The sequence below is a fragment of the Apus apus genome, chromosome 2, assembly GCF_020740795.1.
Source record: "Apus apus isolate bApuApu2 chromosome 2, bApuApu2.pri.cur, whole genome shotgun sequence".
Taxonomy (NCBI): Eukaryota; Metazoa; Chordata; class Aves; order Apodiformes; family Apodidae; genus Apus; species Apus apus.
The window spans coordinates 154,767,210-154,782,090 of NC_067283.1; the positions used below are offsets into that span (position 1 = coordinate 154,767,210).

At 47.7% G+C, this 14,881-nt stretch overlaps 1 protein-coding gene across 10 annotated transcripts in view; it reads left to right on the top strand.

Annotated features, from left to right (window-relative positions):
- Positions 1–277: 277 nt before the first annotated feature.
- ADGRB1 (adhesion G protein-coupled receptor B1) overlaps positions 278–14,881 on the top strand; it is a 286,572-nt gene continuing 271,968 nt past the window's right edge. For all 10 annotated transcript variants that reach the window (XM_051612439.1, XM_051612442.1, XM_051612443.1 and 7 more), the window contains exon 1: positions 278–998. The gene's annotated coding sequence lies outside the window, so the exon portion shown is untranslated. The remainder of the gene's footprint in view (positions 999–14,881) is intronic.

A 14,881-nucleotide genomic window follows, 5' to 3' on the forward strand; every position in this document is an offset into this window, starting at 1 on the left:
TGCCCGGCCGCCAACGCACTCTGGTTCCCGCTGGCTCCTGTTCCTTCCTTCCTTTCTTCCTTCCATCCATCCATCCATCCATCCATCCATCCATCCTCTCCTCCTATAGGCTAGCAGAGCAAGCCCGATGCAATACAGTGGCACTTAGGGTCCTTGCCTATAGCTGCCTGTTTTACAAAGCTCCGATCCGTGCGTGTGCGTGTATATGTGTGTGTGCAGTTTATCCCTCCCTCCTATCCCTCCCTCCCTCCCTCTCCCTCTCTCTCTCTCTCTCTCTCTCACTCTAATGTGTGATCTGGAAAGCTTATAAAAGCCTGATGTAATCCTTAATGCAGCCCCTGGCTACAAAGACTGGATCTAGTTTCACAGAAAAAGATTCAGAGGCAGAATTAAAAAAAAAGAAAAGAAGAAAAAGAAGGAAAAAAAAAAAAAGTGGGGGGAGAAGACAGAGAGAAGGAAAGAAAAGCAGATGAGTGGATTTTAAACAAATATATCTTTCTGAAGAAGATCGTTCTCACTCTTCGCTGCTGGGAAAGCTACTCTGAACCCTGCTGTATTTTTTTTTTTTTTTTTTAAAGGAGAAGACTTGATTGTCTGCTTGGATCTAATGATTTACTGGCTCTTAACTGCGTTTTTCTCCTCTCCTAAGGATTCCTCAGCAAACGGCTTAATTATTTTCAGCTTTTCTCTTCCACCTGCCGGTCTGCAGAGACACCAAAGGTTCTCCCTTCCTGTCCCTCCCCACCCCCATTTCTTTTAGGATTTTTTTTCCCCTTTTCCATTTGATACACACACACACACACACATATATATATATATAAGTGTGTATGTATATATATATGTAGAGGCACGAGTGGAGGGAGAGCGAGCTGTGCTATCGTTTTGGACTTCCCGCACTGCCCAATGTTGGGCTGGTTACCCCTGGATATGTTGCTGGTTTCCATTTGGAATTTGACAAAGGGAAGAAGGAGGATATAAAACCTGGGGAGCTTTGCAAGGTAAGGGGCTCCCTGTCACCCTTCCTTCTTCCTCGGAGGGAAGGGAGAAGGGGGAAATGACTTCTCCAGGCTGTGCTTTGCCTCGTGTACAGAGGTGGGGGGTGTCTCTCTCCCTCCCCAGGGATGGGGGCAACGGTGGGTACCTGTTCCTCTGCTCTTGCCCCTGGAAACAGAAGCCTGAGGATGTTTTCACCCTCTCTTCACTCTGCAATTTGGACTGGTAGAGCATAATCGCTCCCTGCCATGGGAAGTTTTAACTTTCGTGCATGCGGGTTCTGTGGGCAAACATTAAGAGGTGGTGGAAAATATTGATATCTGCAGGATGCTGAGGGGGAAATGCTTTGGTGTCCTGGGGGAAAGGAGCTGGGGACTGGGATGTTTCTGGGGGATAAGACAGCCAGGAGAGGGAAGGGCAGCAGGGTACCACAGAGGGAGAGCTGCAGAGGCAGCTCGGGGCTGAACTGCAAAGTGCTGGGAAGCTGCGGTGCCTTTGTGGGCAGCCCTGGGGTCCGGGACACCTCAGCCTGTGATGCTGGCAAACAAAGTCTGGGAGGCACAGGCAGCTGCCTGCCCCAGGCATGAATCTGCCCCTTTCCCAGGTCTTTGCTTTCCTCCTTTTCCTTTGAGACTTTTGAGAGGGAATGAGGGGTGTCCCTCTTTGCTTTGCGGCTTGTGTGACACCTTCCCAGGGCTGGAGGCAGTGACTGAGGAAGTGGTGAGGTCCTAATGTTTTATTTGTGTGTTCCCCAATGCTGTTCGTGAGCATTTTGCTTCACACCCATAGGAGAAAATGAGCTGTTAGCCTATGTACAGATCAGACTGTGGCACACACAGAGACACGCACACTGCTCCTGGAGCTGGGCTCCTGGGGGCTACTGCCCCCCTTAACCTTTCCTTTTTTTTGGGGGGAGGGATGTGGGAATGGAGAGAGAAGGAGTCTCCATCAGGGATGCGTAATTACAAAGCAGCATCTTGTTCTGAATCACCCTGTGTGGGAATGAATCGCAAAATTTGTCTCTCCCTCTTCCCCCACCGCCCCCTCCCCTTTCACGGCCTGACATTCGCTGATGGAGGGTGGCTGTTGATGCATCTTCAGACTTTTGCAAAGAGGTATTTCAGCCATGGCTCTGCCAAGGCTGGAAGGAAAAGAGGGATGAAGGGGAGCTGATAGGGGTTTGAAAGGACTTTTCAGCCTGATCGTGCCCTGGTCCTGCCTGAGAGAAGGCATCAGTCCCTGACAATTGAAGGCACGGTTTGCAGATCAACTCTGCCAGGTACCTTCAGCTGTGACTCACACTTGTGTCCCTGATCCTTCTCTAGCCAAGGATTCACCCCTGTGAATCAGTTGCACATAGATGAGGTGGTGAGGGGGAGAATATCAAGACAAGGTCAAAAGGATGGAGGGGAAAAAAGACCTCCTCCTCTCCAACTCTGACTATGCCATCCCTTCAGAGCTGGGGCTTTCCAGGGCTCATGCTCAATCCAGCTCCAACGCTGGGTCTGGCAAGGGCCAGGGCCAGCTGACAGCTGATGGCTGAGGGAGGAGGAGGAGTGGAAGCGGGGGGAGAAAGGAAGAGCAAAGCTAGTTTGACAGATGCCAAAACCTGCCTTGTGCGGCAGAGGGAAAATCGCAGCGCCTCGAAAGCCAACGCTCCCTGAGAGGGTGTCCAGGGATGGGCAGGGTGCACCTGTACCTGTTGATTAGCTATAGGTTTGCTCTCTCCTGACCGTGCAAAGCCTAAGGAAAGCCAGGAGGGATGAGCCCCAGGCACTCCACAGAGTTGACTGGTGACCTCCGCTGCGTAGCAGGGAGGACTGTGTATTAATGATGATGACTCTGCTTTGGCTGGTGCTGAAATATCTGTATTATCTATTATCAGCTGGGAGACGAGGCTGGAGGCTTCACAGAGCTGGGATCTCATCCAAAGTCTGGGCTGCTAAAGGAAACAACCAACAACCCATGCATATTAAGTGGGTCCCTAATTAATTAATGACTCATTAACCTGGGTATCGCAGTCCTTACTGTGCCCAAGACCTCACTGAAGAAGAGGAAGGAGGTCACGGGGCAGAGCAGGGGAGTTTTTTACCTTCGGAGGGTACTGAGGAATTAGAGTAGCTCTCAGCCAAGCTGCACAGCCAAGGGACAGGGTGGCCACAGTTGTGAGCCTTGCAGGGGCTGGAGGACTGGTAGAGGGTTGAGCAGGCTGGACACCTTACCTGGTGGATCTCAGCTGCAGCAGATGGGCATGGGGAGTGCTGGGATGGGGTGGGACCACCATGCTCCACTTCATCTTGGGGGTTATAATGGGGTTGGGGTGCAGCATTGCTCCCGCTGCAGAGGGCAAACAGGAAGGACAGGCAGAAACTGGACCGGGGCAAGACAGAGGCAGGGAAGAGGGAGGGCATAGGAGGGACATGAACAGGGTTCCTGGCTCTTTCAGTAGCATTTGGGATGGTGTAGAAGAATTCTGGGTGCAGGGATAGGGGTTTGGGGTCCCCCCCATAGTTGTCCAGCAAAGGTGAGCGGTCTCAGGGAAGGATTGGCTGTAAAATGGGGTGGTTTTCTGTTAAGGAAGGGTCAGTACCCTTATTCCCCTTTAATGGGGAAATTGAGGCAGAAGAGTTGTGTCAGATCCTGAGCTGGAAACTGGGGTGGTGGGGTGGTGGAAGGAGGGGGAGACACCTGAAGCCCAGGCACATCCCTGAGGAGCAGCCTTTGGAGAGAGGGGAGCACCTCCCACCCATCTTATTGCTCTGCCACCCCAAGGAGAGCATGGCCCTTGGCCCCTCAGGCATTCAGAGGTAGCCAGGGACACTGACACGGAGCTCTTCCCTCCCTTGCAGCACCCCCTGCCAACACCCTACATATCCCCCTTCTTTGCAGGTCCCCCAAACTCCCCCCGCCGATACACACACTCCTGCCTTCCCACAGCATAGGGGCCGTCCCCGCTGCAGGGAGAGCCTGGGGAAGAAGCTGGGCTGTGGTGTGCATCTCAATTGAGTTCCAAGATCCCCTTCCTCACTAACCTCTCAAGCTGCTTTCGGTACCCCGGGGGGCTCCCGGGGCTTGCGGCGAGCTGCGGGGAGGTGGCGCTCGCAGCCCGGTTATCGCCTCCCGCCGCCCCCGGAGCGCAGGGATGCTCGGCACAGCCCGGTGCAGCCGTGCTCCCCCCTCCTTATCCCACCGCTCCCCCCCCCGCCTTTTCTCCCCCCCCCTTTATTTTTTTTAACCATACTCCCCCGCATGTTTTACCCTCCCCGCTTCTCCACCGTCTCAGCATCCTTGTGAAATGCGAGGTTATTCGGGCTCTCCCTGGGAAGCACAAGAGGCATGTGCAGCTCTGCTCGCCCCCCCAGCCCACCCTGTGCCCCCAAGGGGGGAGGAGGGGAGCAGTCCCCAGCCCCAAGGGCTTACTCAAGGGCTGCGTACCAGCCCTTGCTCCCTACAAGTGGGGAACGAGATGCCCGAGCTCTCTTCTCCTGGGAGTCAGCCCAGAGGAACGTCCAGCAGGTACCGTGCTCCTTCACTGCTCCGGGGAGGGCGAAGATGATGAAGGGGCTTCCCGTGGTGCCTGTGAGCTGCAAACGGCTTTTCTTTCCCTCTTTGTTTGGGAAGGAGAAGGGGAAGCAGTGTGATCACAGATTGAAATTCGCCCTCTCCCGTAGCTCAAGTGTGGCAGGAACCCCCCTCACCCCCCCCCCGGCATCAATACCTGTTGCAGGGTATCAGCCTGGCTCCAGGAAACCTGCGCTGGTAAACAAATGAGTCAAAGCTTTTCTTTGGGCCTGATCCTGGGCTTGCAGGGTGCTGAGTGCCACCTTCCCAGGTTAAGTGCAAAAAGAGAGGAGTATTTTCCTCAAGATGGATGACATGCTGTCTCTGTAACTAGCTTGCTTTCTCCCCTTGGAGAAGATTCACATCCCCCAGCGAGACTTCAGAGGGAAGGGAGCTGGCACCTGGCCTGGAGGTCTGCAGAAGGCTCTCTTTCTCGGTGTTGCAGCACAAGTTGCAATGATTTGATGTGGCTGCAGACAAAGCCAAGGGGTCCCTGGCACATCCTGGTGCTCACAGTGCACAAGGTGCTCCCGTGTTCTTCTAGTGGCTCCTTCCCCAAATTCCCTGGGCTCCCCACTTGCCTGGGGTTCACAGGAGGTGCTGGGATAAAGGGGGCAGAAGAGGGATTGCTTGTGCTTGGGTGAAACCAGACTAAGGTCTAGGTAACTTGCTGATGGGCGTTGATGCCCATCCCTATATTTGGGTGAGAATTTGGGGCTCTGAAGAGTAGGAAGAAAGGGGCTGGGGTACAGTTATCTCAGCCAAGGTGGGGACAAGGATCTTCTGCTTTGTATCTCAGTTACTTTGAACCACGTCTCTGCCAGGGAAAACAATGTATCAGTGTCCCATCTGCACTGGAGAGGCAGGGGTGATGTGAGATATACTTTTGATGTGAGATACACTTTTGCATTAGATTCATGTGCAGCCCCTCACGTCCCAGATCTGCAGGTGACTAACCCTCTAATTCTCAAATGGCCATGACAGGGAGCTGTGGTAACCCTCATTTCTCCAGGTTGGGGTCACCACAGATGTCATCCTAGTCTTTGGCATCCTCCAGTGTCCCCATACAGGAGCTCCCACCTGCCTCTTAACGCTTCTTAGTACTTCTGCTGCCCAAAAGAAATTCTTCCCCAGCACCACATCATCCCCAGTCTGACAACCCAGCCCATGTGGAGAATGTACATCCCTTTTTTTTACGTGCACTCTGTGTGATAGTTTGTGTTTAAATGTGGTTTGCAGTTTGCCCAGACTACAAAACACAACAACACGTTCAAAAGTAGAAGGGAAACGAGCAGTAAATGAGGCCCCTTCAGAATGTCCATCATCACATCTTCAGCTTATAAATTCCTGGCAGTGCCTCCTGGAGCAAGAGTTTTCTATTATTACATTGTATTAGTCTGGTTATGCTGAGATAATCTGTCGTGTTGCTCCAGGAAGGTCTCAGGGAAGAGGGGAAAATAAAAAAAAAGGAAAAGAAAGATAATATTTTAAATCAGAGGGCTGCTAGATTGGTGCTTCTGTCTTGCAAAGACACACATCACTGCCCCCTTTATGAAAATTTAAATTGCTTACCTCTGTCAGAGAAAATGAGAGAAGATTTGCTGATTTTACTTTGTTAGAGCAAATTACCCACCACAATGTTCTTAAAATTAGACTAGGGATAGTTTCCTACTTCTCGTCTCCTTCTCCCTCTGCATTTTTTCTGAAATATCCCTTCATAAAACATTGAACATGGAGTGACCAGTTGATGATAAAAGAGCTGTTAAAAATGCAGTCTCTGCCGTGTTTGGTGTCAAGCCTTTTCCCTGGGATAAAGGACACTGGAGAAAGCAAAACGTATCTGGAAGAAGGATGAACAGAGACCTTGTGAGGAAATCTAGGCTTTCTACCAGTTTGGAATATTTTGGGGCAAAAAGTGAAACAGATGACTGTAATCTTAGGTGGCACACTTTAGGTTAGCCTAAGTGCATACATGAAAAATACATGAAGTATGACAAATCCTCCCTCTTTATTTTTAGGGGGATGGTTTATTACAGGCAGAACTTCTGCTTGTTGACTTGGTTTGGTCTGACATGAGGATGGAGGAATCCTGCATCTATTTGGGACACCATTTTGTGCATTCCATACATGCATCAGTATATATTATTGCTTAGGTCTTCTTCTGAACAGCTAGTTTTAATCAGAGACAGGCCTTGAGACACCTCATTCTATGATTTCAGCAATCCCACTTGCATGCTCACCTTGGCTCCTGACTGTTATCAGGCTGGCTTTGCTAGATGGAGATGTTTTCTCAGTATTTTTTTAGCTCAGCTAGCCTATAACAAAGCCCTTGCTGTTTGCAAAATGGCTCTTTTCTTTCTTCCTTCTGCCAGATTTAGGACTCTCCCATTCCTGGCATACCTGCCTACTCCATATTCATTGAGGGTTAGCCCAGATCTCCCTCTAAACGCTTTCAGGATAGAGGTCATCATGATTTCCATGCTAGAATATATCTGGACCTGAAACACTTTGTCTCAGTTCTACATGTGCTGCTGTCTTCTTGTGAACCTCTCAGCAGATCATTTAACCCTACAGCTCCACAAGTGACTCAAAGTTTGGTCTACCCAGATTAAACAGGTTGCCCCGGGAAGTTATAGAAGACCCATCCCTGGAAGTGTTCAGAGCCAGGCTGGATGGGGATTGGAGCAACCTGGTCTAGTGGAAGGTGTTGCAACTCGATGGTCTTTAAGGTCCCTTCCAACCCAACCCCATTCTATGATTCACCCCAATATCCAACCCAGTGACTTGATTTTTAAAACAGTGCTGCAGTACACACTAAAGGTCAAGGGTCTTCTAGGGCTGATCTCACCCACTGCCAAACCGTGTCTCAGACATGGATTTCAGGTGACAGTTATTTTAGACATTGGTCTTTCATTGTTTTCACCTGTAAATAGGGAAACTTGGTTTCCTACATTCTAATAGAGCTCTGTGTCAACTGTTCAGATGGACTTGGTCAAACAACACTTCATTTGGGATCATACTTTTTTTTAATTCCTTTCTAAACCCAAGGGTCTGGAATAATGCAAGTATCCTGTACATGCCTTGGGTTCCCTCTGGATTTAAGAGATGCTGGTTCAGGAGACCTTGTATAGCAACATCATCCTGCAAAATGGTCCTTTTTATAGTCCAGCTCACTTTGATATGCAAGTAGAAGAAGGGTGGGATAGGAGCATGATTCATGGTGTGTTGTTTAGCAGCATTCTAACAGTGGCTATCTTTCCAAAACAAGTATCTGCTGGTTCCTGCAAATGAAAGTCAATACACCTTCAGAAGGAAATTTGTCCCAGTCGGGTCATTTTTATTGGAAGTCCTGTTGGGAGATCTATTCATTGTGCAGGTTTGTTCCTTTAACAAGTCAGTTATTCATTGGCCATTGCTTGAGGGCGTGTGGAATTTATGGTCATAGTCCTGTAATCAGGTATTTTGTTATAGAGGGCTTTGCCACTGGTAGAAGGTTTGAATAAATCAGTATGCAGCAAAAAATTGATCCCCTCGCAATTTATTTCCAGACTCAGCTCCTGCTTAAAGAGTATTTTTTTCCCCATCTTGAACCTGCTGAATTCTTTGTACATTTGTGCCCTGGTGAGCAGTGCCAAAGCTCTGCTTTGTGCACGTGCAGGGACATACACATGCACTTCTGCATGTTTTCTGGGGATGATTTTCCTTCTGGTCACACTTCAGATATACACTGTTGCCATTTCCTAGGCAAAAAAAAACCCCAACAGCAACAAACCAGGGTTTTTCCCTTTCACCTGACTTAAGCATCTGGAAGTTAGAAAGCACTGTTTGAAAAGGCCTTAAACAAATGCCAGTCAAGAAAGGGAATCCTGATTTTTGAGAAGCTGCCCTGATGCCTTAAGTACTAAAGAGCTTGGCCTGCTAATCTCCAGTTCTCAGATGTTGTTCTACAATATGATCAGTCCTATTGAGCTGAAAAAAGAGTTAATTGCTGAAAAAAGCTCCTCACCTTTGTGCAAACAAATAAAGGAGCAAGGGTGAGAACCTTGCTTTCTGGAGCTTAGTGCAAGCTCACCATGTGTGGGTAGTGGTGAGGGAATTTGGTTCTTTGATGTGTCCTGAGGATATCTCCTTATGAAGGTAAAATTACAGCAGAGTCTATGATTTCTGTGGTAGAAATTCAGGATGGGAGGAGAAAAAAATTTCTGTAACCTAGCAGAATGTACAGCTGCTGTCTGTTGGGTTGTCAGTGATGCTGAATGTGTAAGTGGTAGTGAACCTCTCCCTTGTGAGCAAGGCTGAACTGTCTTGGCACTTCCACTTGGGATGGAGCTTGGCAGTGATGTGGTTAGTCAATGCTGTAACATGCTGCCCGCCTTGCAAGTGTTCCCTGAGGCACTAGCATCTTTCTAGGGAAACTCTGATGGCTCTAGGGATGCATCTTGATTTAGGAAGAGTGCGTGACAAAGGACATTTAGTGCCTGGTCTGATTTAGTCAGTGCAGGCAGGCAGAAAGAGTGTAAGACACTACGATAAGGATGATGTGGGTTATGTTCATAGAGCATGCGGGTAGAAAAACATCTGGGTGCTTATGGGAGAGATGGCAAGTGGGTCTCTGAGACACACATCTCTGAGATGCCCACATCTCAGTAGAGATGACAGATATGATACAGCACTGCTCCTCTAATCACCCATCTTAACACTTGAAGGTCAACCATGAGGCCAAGTGAATGAATACATGAATAGTTAATATCCATGTGCTGAATAATTTGAATGCTTAAAGAAATTAAGATGAACAATGTAAAATATTGTCTGTCCTGTGTGACTTGCTGGCCCTGCCATCTTGCAGGACAGGGATAGCAATGCTGTAGGGACTTCCAGATTCTCCTGATGGAGGTGATTCTGCTACCAGCAGGAGATATGGTGACAGTCAGAAGCACAGCAAGGCTGGGAGGAAAAGGGGGAAGCTGGGAGAGATCCCAGCAAAATGCCAGCTACCTGAGGGATCCAGTTAAGTAGGATGCATGGAAATATCAGGAAGGTCACTATGCTTATAGATGTACCCAAAACATCCCTCAGGGGCTAGACAGCTGCCTGTCTGTGAGCAGTGCCTGCAGGCATGGAAATGCCACTGGAACGAGAGGTTTGGCAGCAAACTATCAGCTGGGGCAATCTCAGTCCAGAGCTTGGTCCTCTACCAAGACCAAGGAAGATGGCAGGGTGGGCTAGAGGAGGTGATCTCCAGAGATCCTTTCTAGCTTGAAGCATCTGTGATTCTGTGAAGATGGGAAATGGGTGCTGCAGACTTGGATTAAGTTGCTCTCAGGAACTGCTTAGCTCAGACTCAGCTTCAGTCTCTACATGGTGAAAAGAAGGCCTGCAGGGTATTAAAAAGTGTCCTGGGAGAAGCACTGAATGCTGCTGTATTACAGGACAAGCTCCAGAGTAGCCTGTGGTGGGACTGTATGACAGAATCCTAGGGGCTTACGGTCTCAGACAGGAGGAAATCTTGTGGGGAAAATATGATGGAGGAAATCTAAAGGCACTGAGTTGTTTTGAGTGAGAACAAAGTCTTTTGTTACAGTGTCAAGGGGAGACTGTTCTTGTGATAGGACAAAGCCCTGGATTAATGCCTTGCTGACTTTATTCCACTTCTCTAGGTCAATCCATACCTCTTCATCTCTCTGGAGTCTTGCACTGATTTTTTTGGCTGGGCTGTGACTAGTGGCAATGCTACAGCATCTTTGATCAGAAATGTGAACACAGCTTGCCCTGAGATGTGATACCTTGTTTTACTTCTCTCAGTGAAATGTTGCTGTGCATAACCTCATCTGTTGCCCTGGAAAAACTCGAGTGTTCAGGCTTGTTCTGTAGTTTAGGGGAGTTTTCTGGGATGTGGAAAGGGGCATCTTCTACCACAAGCTGTGATAACTCCTTCTTCCCAGGTCTGTGGGACTAATGGTCCTTCATCCGGTTTTTCACTTCTGCTTAGTAGCAAAGATCTTAACAAAAGGACATCTAAAACCATCCTAGAGTGCTCATGAGGGTAACACCTGAGCACCAAAATCATCAGCTATGATGTGGAATGTAGTCCTGGGGAACAGGAAGATAGTTGGTAAAGCTGGCTGTGAGTCCTACCAGACTCAGTATGTGCAAGGACTATTTATTGGGTTGGAGATTGTCTTAAAAGGTTCAAGGAGCTGAAACACCTTCCTCTTCCCTATCTTGAATAGTTCTCAAACATGTTTACAGAAGAATTCACCACAATGGTTTCCATTTTGTGTGGTGAGGGGAATGTAGGGCAAAGCAGTGATTTTTCTCACTTCTTTCCCTTGCCAAAAAGATGGTTGAATGTAAATAGGACATGACTATTTCCAGTCCTGGAGCTGGGTCACCAGGCTCTGCTTGTGTACAGGTGACAGTGCCAGGGAGTGATGGGGAAGCTGGTCCTAAATATAAATGCCACACAACTAAATACATTGGATGCTCCACACCAGACATGGTTGCCTTTCCCATGAACTAAAAAGCCTTCCTGTAACTTCCTGTGCTCATAAATGCAGTTTATGAACCACAAGGTTCCCAGCACACTGTACCAACGTGGTTATTAAAAACCCAGCCTCCCACCTCAAATTACAACCCAAATGCTATGTTTGTTTCCCACTCAATGCTGTCCCTCTGAGATTTTCTTTGAGAGTTAAGCCCTTTTGAAATTGCTGTAAGTTACAGAGCAAACAGCATAATCTCTCTATGGAAGTTATTTGTAGCTGGGGGGGAAGAGGAGGGGGAAAAAAAATAAATCAGTCACACCAGTGAAAATGCCAGAAATGGGGTGGAGAATGAATGATGCTGTTCAGCCATATTTTCCACTCACTGTCCCGTCCTGACACTCAGATGTCCTTTTCTGAAAATGTCAATCTGATTGCTACAACTCCTAGATCAGTCAAAGAATTGGAAGCGGGGTTCAGTTCTGCAGATTGGCTTCTAGTCTGGAAGGTGACTTGGAGGTGCAACCATTCTGTCCAGCTACCAAACCCTCACCAAATGCTGGCACCTTGGACTCTGCCTTTACCCTTATTTTCACTGTTGTTGTAGCAACTAGGCTGGCTGTTTCCTGGGTCATCAACAAGACGATGCATGGAAGTCATGGTGTTTTATTCCTTCCCAAATGATAGGCCAATACTCTCCACTGTCTCAGCTTTTCTTGATGAGCTCTTATCACTTGATCATCTTCAGTTGTGCAGCTTTGAATATGAACACAGTTGATGCAGAGCTCCTGAGCACTGAGACAGCTGGTTCATCTATGGCTTGAATGAGGTGGAAGGTGAACCATTGGCAGGGATGAGGTAAAATCAGGTGGTTTTGGGATCTCACTGCATCTCAAGCTCTGCCCTAGAACTCTAAAACTCCTGGAGAGCTGTTGCCATCTTCTATGAGTTTCTTTCCACCTTTTTTCTAGATACTCTCAGCCTCAGGAAAACTTGGTTTGGCAGTTCATGATGTTAAAGAAGTTGGTCCTTTTTGCTACAATGCAATCTGACTTTTAGTTGAGGCCTTTTGGTTTTCCTGTGGCAGAAATAGTGAGGATGGGAGAGCTCTAGGCTGACAAAAAGCTGGTATGCAAGCAGCTGAATTTTCTCTGTGGAAATCAAAGTTCAGTTTCAAACCTTGAAATTGTTTTGGTTTGGTTTTGATTTTTGTTTTGGTTTTGTTTTTTTTCTTTGGAGACAAGGACTCTTGCTGGTGAGTTTTGCATTCCAGATGTTCTTGACTTGATCCATTGCAGATCCTGGATGGCTGCAGTATATGGGCTTTGCCAAATTGTATCCATAAGTAACTCTGAAAAAGAATAGAACAAAGCCTGGTGGTCTTGCACTGGTGTGAGAGACAGGCAGAACTGGGAGATGGAGAACAGCAGCCCAGCCTAGGCCAGTACACCAGCTGCTGACTAATGGTTCCTTCCCTTTATTGTATAGAATCCCTAACTCTAGTAACCTGAGATTCCAAAAGTGGTTGAGGCTCAGGAAAACATTAACTATTCTTTCCCTTGAAGAAGAAAAACTCTAACATTGGTAGATATTAAAGGTGAAGGACTCATGAGGATGCCTGGGTAAATACGATGCTGTTGTTTGCACCATGGAGGCTGAAAGAGGCTCTGACTAAGGCTGAGTATTGTTGTGCCCTGCAAAATCACCTTTTAAAAATCTCCTTCCTTCTTATTCCAGGAGTGGAGGTGGGTTTCACCTGAGCACTGTCAGAATTTCCTTTCCCTCCAGTTAGTCCTTGTAAGTAGTTTGCTGTGCCAGCATCTCTAGTGTGTGTGGGGGGGGCTGAATCCTGCAGATCTGCAATCAGTGACATATCACATCAAATGTTAATCAACGATATGTGCCAGGGCTTGTTCTTTGACTAAGTGGCAGGGTGCAACTTGTTGCAACTAAGTTGTCTGTACCATCTGTGGCTTCGTCTTTATCATCTGGTTTATTAGGAATAGTCTGTGATCCCTGCTGTCCCCTGGACAGTGCTTGGCATTTCCTTGGTAACAATCACCTAGTGCAGGTGGTCATCAGACAGCTCTTGAGCCCAGGCTTTGCCCCTTTGTAGTACAACAGTATGTTTGCAGACAAAAATGCCATAATCAAGCCAAATGGTAATAAATAATAGGTGACCAGGAGAAAAATAAAGGCAAATACTAGAAGGGAGCCATTGGCATCAGTGTCCAGTCTTACAGGGAGGTGGTATTTATGAACCACGTATCAGGACACTTCCTACTTAGCCTGGAATGCACCAGAGAGCAATCTAGCAGCATGGACTTGCAGTTTTGGTGGCTTGGCCCACAACTAGCCTAGGTCAACGTGTTGCACAGTGGAGACTGGCACCTCAGATGGGTCTCCAACATAATTTTGGCCCATCTGGCCTACACCCCTGCACCTACTCCTGCCATTCTATGGCAGCCTGTGGCTCCCAGGGTAACACCAGTTCAATGCACACACAGCAGAGACTGATAGACCTTCCAGTATTTTTTTGTCTGAGCTTCAGTGACTTTCAATAGCTGGGAAGGATCTTGGCTCCTCCTTTGCACCACTTCTCAGTAGTGAGGAGGAAACACATCACTGACTTCTCTGAGCATCTATTTCATCTGTGGCATGGGGAAGTGATTTTCTTCACTACTGTACTGATTGGAAGCTGAACAGCCTTCAATCCTATGTTGATTATGTTCCTTGGAGCATCAAGTCTCCTGCAGGCTCTGAGAGCCTATATGCATGAATGCCAACCTGTAACCCAGCTGAGGCTTCAAAACCGTATTTTCTTCTGAGACAATGCCTGATAATTTCTGGCCATTGAAAAGCATCCAGGAACATCCTCAATTGTGTCCTCTGAGCTGGATTCCAAAGTAAAAGCTTTTGTGTTTCAAACTCTCCTGTATGATTATTGGAGCAGGGGGATGGAGTAACTACATGAACAGTCAAGAACCTTCCACCTGCATTTGCTCTGCTACTGTGGCATTTTGCTGAACTCCAGGGTACTTCCTAATCTTCTTCCACTCTTGTGCTGTAGTTGGGGCCCAGTAAAATAAAACAAGGATAGGTCACAGATCCCAGAACTGCTGTGCGTTTGTGTCCACAGTTTGATTTTTAGAAAGCACCTTGAAGTCTTCAGCTCTGCTCTGGCAGCAATCTCCCATCCCAAGCTTAGGCACAGTTTGGAGGACAGCCTAGCCAGGGACTGTTCCCAACCAGGGACATAGTCACCTTTTTTTTGACAGGGAGAGGGGTGAAATCCCCAGCCACACAGTGACCCTGTGTTAATTGTAAACCAAGGAGCAGCACACGCTGAGCTGTGTGGAGATGCCTATCTCAGGGCTTCTCTCTGAACTATAACACTGCACTGCAACAATCAGCCACTTTTACAGCTCCATAGATCACTGGATAAAAACCACATTTAATTCTATGGTAAGGTCACTTTTTAGTTAAAAGGGACAGAATGGATTTAATTTATAAGCCTCTCCAACTTTATGGCTTGCATTTAGAGTTATATCTATTACGTAGTGCCAAACACGTATTAAAAAAATTGATTCTCCCTTTCTCCTCCCTAGATTTGCTATGTCAGGCAGATTCTGATTATCCTCCTGTTTGCCTCAAGCCAGCAGATAGACTGGGGTAGATCGAAAAGTCAGAGATGACATCTGTGTGTGAAAAGTGCAAGTTTATAGGGGATGAAGCTGGCCCAGATCTGTTGCTGTGTGGTTGGGAATCAACGTGAAATCTCCCAGCCTATCTTGATGCAGGACAGGAGGACAGAGATGAGTTCTGCAAGGGAAAGTGCAGGTCAA